This window comes from Canis lupus, chromosome 25 (genome assembly GCF_011100685.1).
Source record: "Canis lupus familiaris isolate Mischka breed German Shepherd chromosome 25, alternate assembly UU_Cfam_GSD_1.0, whole genome shotgun sequence".
In the NCBI taxonomy this organism is placed as follows: Eukaryota; Metazoa; Chordata; class Mammalia; order Carnivora; family Canidae; genus Canis; species Canis lupus.
This window is the reverse complement of record NC_049246.1, coordinates 30,278,147-30,286,538: the sequence shown is the minus strand read 5'-3', so window position 1 is coordinate 30,286,538 and position 8,392 is coordinate 30,278,147.

The window sequence follows — 8,392 nt, the reverse complement described above, 5'->3', positions numbered from 1 at the left end:
CTGTGGGGTGATGTCCCTGTCTGTAAAGTGGGTGAATGGGATGCACATGGAAACCTACCCCAAAGACACTGTATTTAAGGGCTCAGACACCAACATCCCCACTATTGCTGCTGACACACTTGGATGACCAGATCACCCTCCACCCCCACGCCGACCTCCTGAGTCCTGGTTCCGTAAGTCAAGGTAATTTGGCTTCTTTGTCCATCTTCCTACTGCAGCTGATTTTCACCTTTCCACCCACCAGGCCATGTTCTATTATTTTTACAAGCATCACCTTCTCCAGAAAGCCTGCTTAGATCCTGCCAGCCCGTCTCTGCCATCCAGCACCCTGTCCCCCACTCCCCCATATGAGGGTCCCAACTCTGTCCCAACTGTCAATATCCCAAAGAAGTCTCTTGATAAGAGGAAATGATACTGTTTCTTCTTCCAAATAATTTCATTCCAGGTGCTTAGGAGAGAGAGAACATATTTCTAGCTTGTATATCTGCTCTGCTCAATAAATTGATCAATCACAGAAGCTTAACACCTCAAGGTCATATGGAATCTTAAAGGTCATCTGGATTAGCACATCAGCCGATGTAGGAATCCTCTCCAACAAATTTCAGCCTCAGAAAACCCCAGCAATGAAGAACTTGCTACCTCCCAAGTCAGTATATACTATTGATGTCTGTTAGTCTTTACTAAAGAATATAGAATGTTTATTTCATGAATAAATAAATGAAGGAATAGTAGTAATAAAGACATAGAAGCAGACTTAATATAGAAAAGCCACTAGCTCCTGAGACTGAGCTACCATCAGTGGAAGGAGTTGAGCATCACTAGGCTCTGAACAGCCCTGGCAGGGATAATCAGAAGATGAAATTTTTTCTATGAGCAGGTGACTTCCAGCACTCTGACATACTCCCCTCCTAAAGTACCCAGAAGCCACCAATCTGCTAGTATCCCCTTGATCTCTCCCCCCACACACAATGTTCCCACCCCCCATCCCCTGACACAAGCTTTGAGAGCACCTTTCTTACCTGTGGCCACAGAAGAAGAGAGGTCTTTGAAAGAACACAGAACCAGCCTGGTTTGGAAATCCTAGTCAGTCAACAAAAGTACCCCCCAAATAGAAAGGCAGGTGCAAAGCAGAGCTCGGTGACTTCATTTTGTGGTCCAACAGATGCTGGAGCAGGACACTCCTTGGCAGATGAGGGTGACCTGACTCTGAGAGTCGAGTAGCCTTCCTGGAGAGGGCTGCACAAGCTCTGCAGACAGGTCACTTTGCCTGGGGCTCCCAGCTCTGTCATTCAGAGAGGCTTCATGCAGGTGCTACAGAGGAGGGTGTCATGGTGAGCCTGGCACAAAGGCTTCTGCAAGTGAAAGCCAAGCCAGTCCACAAGAGGGACTGCTGGCTTGGCAAGCACACAGACTCATGCTCTCATTCTCTCTCTCTCTCTCTCTCTCCCTCCCCGTCTCTCTTTCCGTGTGTCTCTCTCTCTCTCTCTCTCTCTAACACACACACACACACACACACACTCACACACACACACCCTCTCTGGAGGGGAGGAGGAGCCTGTGACTATTCAGTCTGTGTCCAGTAGGGACAGACAACAGATTTGCTTTCCCTCTGTCCAGTTATTAAGGTGCTTTTTTCTTTGCTCTGAAGGATTGTGTGCTCTGGGATCATTGCCTGGACCCCCTGACCTCAAAGTGGGGGATCTCCTGGGTCCTGGGTCTGTGTATCAAGAGAGCAGTATAATTTCAAGTAGAATAAGACTGAAGACAGAGTCCCGAGTCAGCCAGCCTATGGATCTCTCCTTCCTTTTCTCCTCTGGAGGAAAACCTCTCTCCCCCAGCCAGCTGTCCATAGGACCAACGGGACACTCATGCTGCCACCTGGTTTGGCTGCAGCTTGCCTGTCACCTCCTCAGCTTCCTTGCCAGTGAGTTTGCCTTTGGTTTCCCAGAGAAGCAAGGTCATCCTCCAAACCGTAAACCGACCTCTTGCCTCCTGTCTCACCAGGAATCTTGTTCCTCTTCCCTGTACGGTGAAGTTTGGCCTCTGTGATCTTGATAGAATCCCTATCTACTATCTAATATCCCCAGGCTTTCTCTTATCTTTACCACTGCTCCTGCTTGATCCTTTTCCTCAGCCCATAAAAAAGCTCATTTTCCATCTTGAAAACACTCTTCGAGGTCTGCCCCCTATACCAAGCTACTTGTTTTCTCATCTCCCTTATTTTGTTAAAAGCAAAGGGCCCCAAGTATAACTGCCAAGGTTTGACGTCTGGCTTTGCTCCTTAAAAGCTGGGTGGTTTTTTGCACAGTGAAGGAAATCATCAACAAAAGGAAAAGGCATCCTACTAAATGAGAGAAGATATTTACAAATGATATATCTGTTAAGGGATCCAAGATATATAAAGAACTCAGAAAAAAAAACCCAGCCCTCATAAATAATCTGATTAAAAATGGGCAGAAGAATCAAATAGAAATATTTTCAGAGAAGACATCTGAATGGCCAATAGACACATCAAAAGATGCTCAACACTGGGATCCCTGGGTGGCTCAGCAGTTTAGTGCTGCCTTCGGCCCAGGGTGTGATCCTGGAGACCCAGGATCGAGTCCCACATTGGGCTCCCTGCATGGAGCCTGCTTCTCCCTCTGCCTGTGTCTCTGCCTCTCTCTCTCTTTCTCTTTGTGTCTCTCATGAATAAATAAATAAATAATCTTAAAAAAAAAAAAGATGTTCAACATCATTCATCATCAGGGAAATGCAAACCAAAACCACAAAGAGATACCACCTCACACCTGTCAGTATGGCTAGAATAAAAAAGACAAGAAATAACAAGTGTTGGCAAGGATATGGAGAAAAAGGAACTCTATGCACTGTTGGTAAGAATGTAAAAGTGCAGCCACTGTGGAAGAGTATGGTGTTTCCCCAAAATATTAAAAATAGAAATACCCTACAACCTAGTAATTCTACTTCTGGGTATTTATGGGAAAAAAATGAAAACACTAATTGGAGAAGATATATGCACCCCTATGCAGCATTATTTATAGTAGCTAGGAAATGGAAGCAATCTCAGTGTCCATTAGAGAAGGAATTGATTAAAAAAAAAAAGATGAGATATATACATATGATGGAATATTACTCAGCCATAAAAAAGAATGAAATCTCAACATTCACAACAACATAGATGGAGCTTGAGGGTATAATGATAAATGAAATAAGTCAGACAAAGATGAACACCGTATGATCTCACTTATACGTGGAATCTAAAAAACAGATGAACAAGCAAATAGAAAACCAAACAGAAACAGACTTATAAATACAGAAAAGAAACTGGTGGTTGACAGAGGGGTGGGGTGGGGGATGGGTCAAATAGGTGAAGGGCATTAAAAGGGATAAACTTCCAGTTATAAAATAAGTAAGTCACAGGGATGTAAAGTACCATAGGGCATATACTCAATCATTTTGTAATAACTTTATATGGTGACAGATGGTAACTACACTTATTGTGGTATTTTGTAATGTATATAAATTTCAAATTATTATGTGGTACACCTAAAACCAATATAACATTATGTGTCAATTATACTTCAAAAAAAGCTGTGTAGTTTTGGGTAGGTTTCTAGAGCTTTCTGTGCCTCAGTTTTCTGGTAAAAGGAAGATGTGACTACTGGTTCCTACTACACAGGCTTGTTGTGGGGAGTGAATGAGTTAGCATAAAGGACTAGAACAGTGAAATTATACATTATATATATGTGTAAGTATGTGTGTATAAATATACACGTGCATTTACATATACGCATATGATTGCTAGTATTATCTTCTGAGAAAATTAAAAGACATTAAATACAAAAGAATTCACTAAACACCTATATTCTCACTATCCAAAATTAACAAATGTTAATATTTCACCATATGTACTTTCATATTGAAGGGTGTATGTATGTGTGTGTGTAAGGAAGGAAATAACCATAGCTTACATCAAATAGGGTTCTTGGCTGTAAGTAATAAAAACCTGTTAATTAATTTAAGCAGAATCAGATTTTATTAAATGACAATGGGTAGTTCAAAGAAGCACTTAGAAAGCTGGAGAACCCGCTTAGGGCATAGGTGAGGAACTAGGAACTATTGGAACATCTGCCAGACCAGCCAAAATCACAAGCCATTAACCTGCGCGATAGGCCCTGCTGTTGTAGAACTGGATGGAAAACCTTGCAACATCTATTACTGGTACTGCTGTCACTGCTGTCCCTGGAAACCAACCATTCCTGCTGCTGCCAGAATTAATTCTCCTCTATCCCTGCTTCCTTGTGTCACTAGCCCCCAATACAAAGGTCGAGACAGATGCATCTGATTAAGCATGTGCCCATGAATGAGGTGCAAGGAAGGTTGAGGAAGTAGGAATCCAGTGTTTTGAGCTCCTTGGAGAAAGTGGGCTCTGTGACCTTCAAGATGGGAACATTTCCAAAATATCTGAAATGAGTTTAAATGCTAAAAAGCTCCCCCAAATCCAGCTTTTGGGCTCCTAACATAACGCACACCCAATTTGCCATAATTACACCTTGGAAAAAAATGCTTACATGTAACTGTTCTAAAAGTTGTCCCTGGAATTTGTTTTGATTCAGTTTGGCATGACGTGTAGACTCAGGAATGATTGTCATAAAGGAAGAAGTTAATACTTACAGGTCCTTAGAAATAAAAACCACAGTGTGCCATGCAAGCCACACAGGGAGACACCAGGGCCAGCCAGGGGGCAGAGAAGCCTAAAGAGAGAGCATTTCCCAGAGTATTTATTAGAGTTTCTTCAAGAGAGGCAAGGCAGGCCAGAGTGAGCAGCTTACAGTTGGATAGTGGGAGGCTGTGGGTATAGGGACAGTCTCTAGTTGTCCAGTATCTGGCTGTGGGGTTCTTTTGTACAGGGGAGTGTTGGCTTGGTGTGTGAGAGACAAAGGAAGTGATTGGGGATGTTGACTCAGGGTTCGTTAGAGAGTTTGTACAATTTTTTTTAAAGATTTTATTTATTTATTCATGAGAGACAGAGAGAGAGAAGCAGAGACACAAATAGAGGAAGAAACACGCTCTTCGCAGGGAACCCGATGCAGGACTTGATCCCAGACCCAGGATCATGCCCTGAGCCGAAGGCAGACTCTCAACCATGGAGCCACCCAGGAGTCCCTGTAATATGATTTTGTACCTCCATGAAAACTGGATCCCAGAGATGATGCAAACACTGTGGCCATTAGTTTGGCCCTGTGAATAATAGTTGCCAACTAGACAAACACAGAATCTAAGAAAACACATATAGTACACTAACTAACATCAGGCAGCCATTCCTCACAGACAAAAAGTGCTCGTTCTAATCCCATATCTCTAGGCTCATCAGTTACTCCATCCAGCTCGGTATCTAGCCTCTCTGTGCAATGCCCATCCTTGCTCTCATCCTGACACAATGTCATCTGGAAATTCTGTTTCCTATAGAGTAAATCATAAAGTTCATCAAAAGTAAATCAAAAGTTCATCGTGTATAAAGTAATGGGGTGGGCAGAAAATAAAGTAAATTAACCAAGTAAGGAAGAAAATGTTGGCTGGTACCACCCTCACTGTTATAAAAGATCATTAGGTTAGAGCTGGTGTTTATAGCTATCCCCTTCACCCATTCTCCAGAAGAAGCATCTAGTCCATAAAAGAAAAACTGCTGCCCTCTCCATTGTGGAAGGATTTCAATGTAATTGGCTTGCCACCAAGTGACTAATTTAAGCCTCTGGATGTGAGCACCCTATCTAGAGCTCAGGATTTGGCACTGCTGCTGGGGAGCTGGGCATTTGGCAATGGCAGCAGTAAGGATCACATCAGGAATGGCATCTATAGCTAGAGTCACCTAATCAAGTTACAATGAAAAATTGACATTCTTTAAGACCCATCCATCTTAGGTAAAGTTTGGTGGTAATCAAAGGTCCCTGCATGATTATGGTCTTTGGTGGTGGTTCTAACCCTTGTGATTCTCCCAGAGATATGCAATGGATTTTATTTAGGAGGCTTCTTTGTTTAGGAGGCTTCTTCTTGATTCTTCCTCTCAAGACTAACAATGATGTGTTATGTACTGAGAAGTTTCCTTAACTCAAGTATCATCACCCAAGGTCCAAACCACTTCCCATGGCCCCTGTAATCAAGATGACAGTCCTCCCACACCAATGTATTTCTCAGGGCCTTGGAGGAGTGTCTCAAGAGTTCTCTTACATTAGGCAGAAGGTGGAGTATCGTACATAGAAAATTCCATTCCAACATTTCTATTTCCCAAGTGTTCCCTTCCTCTATACTAATTTCTGGTGTCTTCTAGTAACTTTGCATGGGCTACCATTGAACAAACTGTGAATACCACTCTGTGATGGTTAATCTTTTTTTTAATTTATTTATCTGAGAGACAATATCTAAGATAAACATTTATCTGAGACAGCATGAGTTGAGGTGTGCAGAGGCAGAGGGAGAAGCAGATTCCCTGCTGAGCAGGGAGCCCAACTCAGCGCTTGATATGAGGACCCTGAGATTATGACCTAAACCAAAGGCGGACACTTAACCAACTGAGCCACCTAGGCACCCCTGTGATGATTAATTTTATGTGTCAACTTGGCTAGATTAAGGGATGCCCACATAGCTGCTAAAACATTCTTTCTGGGCATGTCTCTGAGGGTGTCTCTGGAAGAGATTAGCATTTGAATCAGTAGATGAAGTCAAGAGGATCGCCTTCCCCAATGTAGTTGAGCACCATCCAATCTGTTGAGGGCCTGAATCAAACAAAAAGGTGGAAGAAGGGTAATCCATTTTATCTGCTTGAGCTGGAACCTCCATTTTTCTCCTGCCTTTAGACACCAAGTTTCAGACTCAGACCAGGACTTACACCACTGGCTCTTATCCCCTATTCTCAGGCCTTCAGACTCTGAACTCTTGTTGTATTTCCCTGGAGAGCTCTGACATACACATTCCCAGCTGTTTAAACTTGTAGACTACACCAAAATTTCTAAGAAGTATACCCCCATCAGTCTGCCAAATCTTATTTCAACTTCCTCTTCTTGGTCTAGTACCTTGACAATCTACATTTTTTTTTTAAAGCTTTTATTTATTTACTTGAGAGAAAGAGCGTTAACAGGGTGAGGGATAGAGGAGAAGCAGACTCCCCACTGAGCAGGAAGCCCTATATGGAGCTCAATCTCAGAACACTGGGAGGATGACCTGAAGCCAAAGGCAGATGCTTGACCTACTCAGCCACCCAAGCACCCTTGACAATCCATTTTTGTGCATGACCACCAACTTGCAGACATCAATGAGCAGAATCTTGTAGATTTGGGGTGTGTCTGTGTCTTCTCCCAGGATTGTCTCTGGAATCTGTCTGCTGGGACATGTGGAGACCTAACCCTGGTTCAAGTCTAGAGGTAATGAGAGGGTTAGGGTGGGGCATGAAGAAAGTTGGCTTACCTGGCTCATGATAAATCCTTCAGGTGAGGCTGTTGTAGGATTTTAGCTAAGGCAGAAACAAGTTCATCAGCTAGAGAAAGAGAAACATCTTCCCCTGCTTCCTGGTATTTGCTGTGGGACGCTTCTCAGTCCTTAGAGTCTCATTTCTTTCCCATCAGTGCTATGAACTGAACTGATGTGGTAATTAGGCAAATCACAGGATTTTGAAATCAAATTCTTTTGAACTCGGATGGTAGCCATCTTGTCAGTTACCCATTTATTGCCTGTCATCTCTGAATGTACCTTCAATATATGTTTTTTTTTTTTTAAAGCATGTGCAATACTAAGCTTTCTCAGTGAAGAGCACCAGTGAAGAGAAAACCATGCCATGGTACAATTTTTACAAAGCCACCATTGTGCCCCTCTCCATCCATACTGAGTATATAGGACTAGACTGCAGAAGCTCCATATTATCCTCCCCAGAAAAACCAGATCCTTCTACTAATGCCCTTGCTGGAAGAAAGTTCCAGCTGGCATATCTGTTGCTTCAAGTTGTTCATTCCATACCCAAATCTCAGCCCAGAAGGTTAACTCGCAGAGCCCACGTCATATATCAGCATTAAGGAAGCCCAGGAAGCATGGTATTTATGGAGTCTAGCTTGAGAAAGCAGAACTCAAAATGTGAGAACTATGAAAGTAGAGAAGAGATCTTCGAAGGACATCGTGCATCTCTGAATGACAGATGTCCACTGTAGAATTTTTCAAATGTAGGACAAAGTTGTAGATGTTTGGTAGTCAAAAAAAAAAAAAAAAAAACCAAGAAAAATGACAAGTAGTCATCACAAATATTTCTAATGTCATTCTCATGGCCCCAGAAGCAACTAGCAATTCCTCGAACTCATCATTCCACTACAATGGGAGCTTCTTAGTCCCGATTTTTGTCTGTTTTATT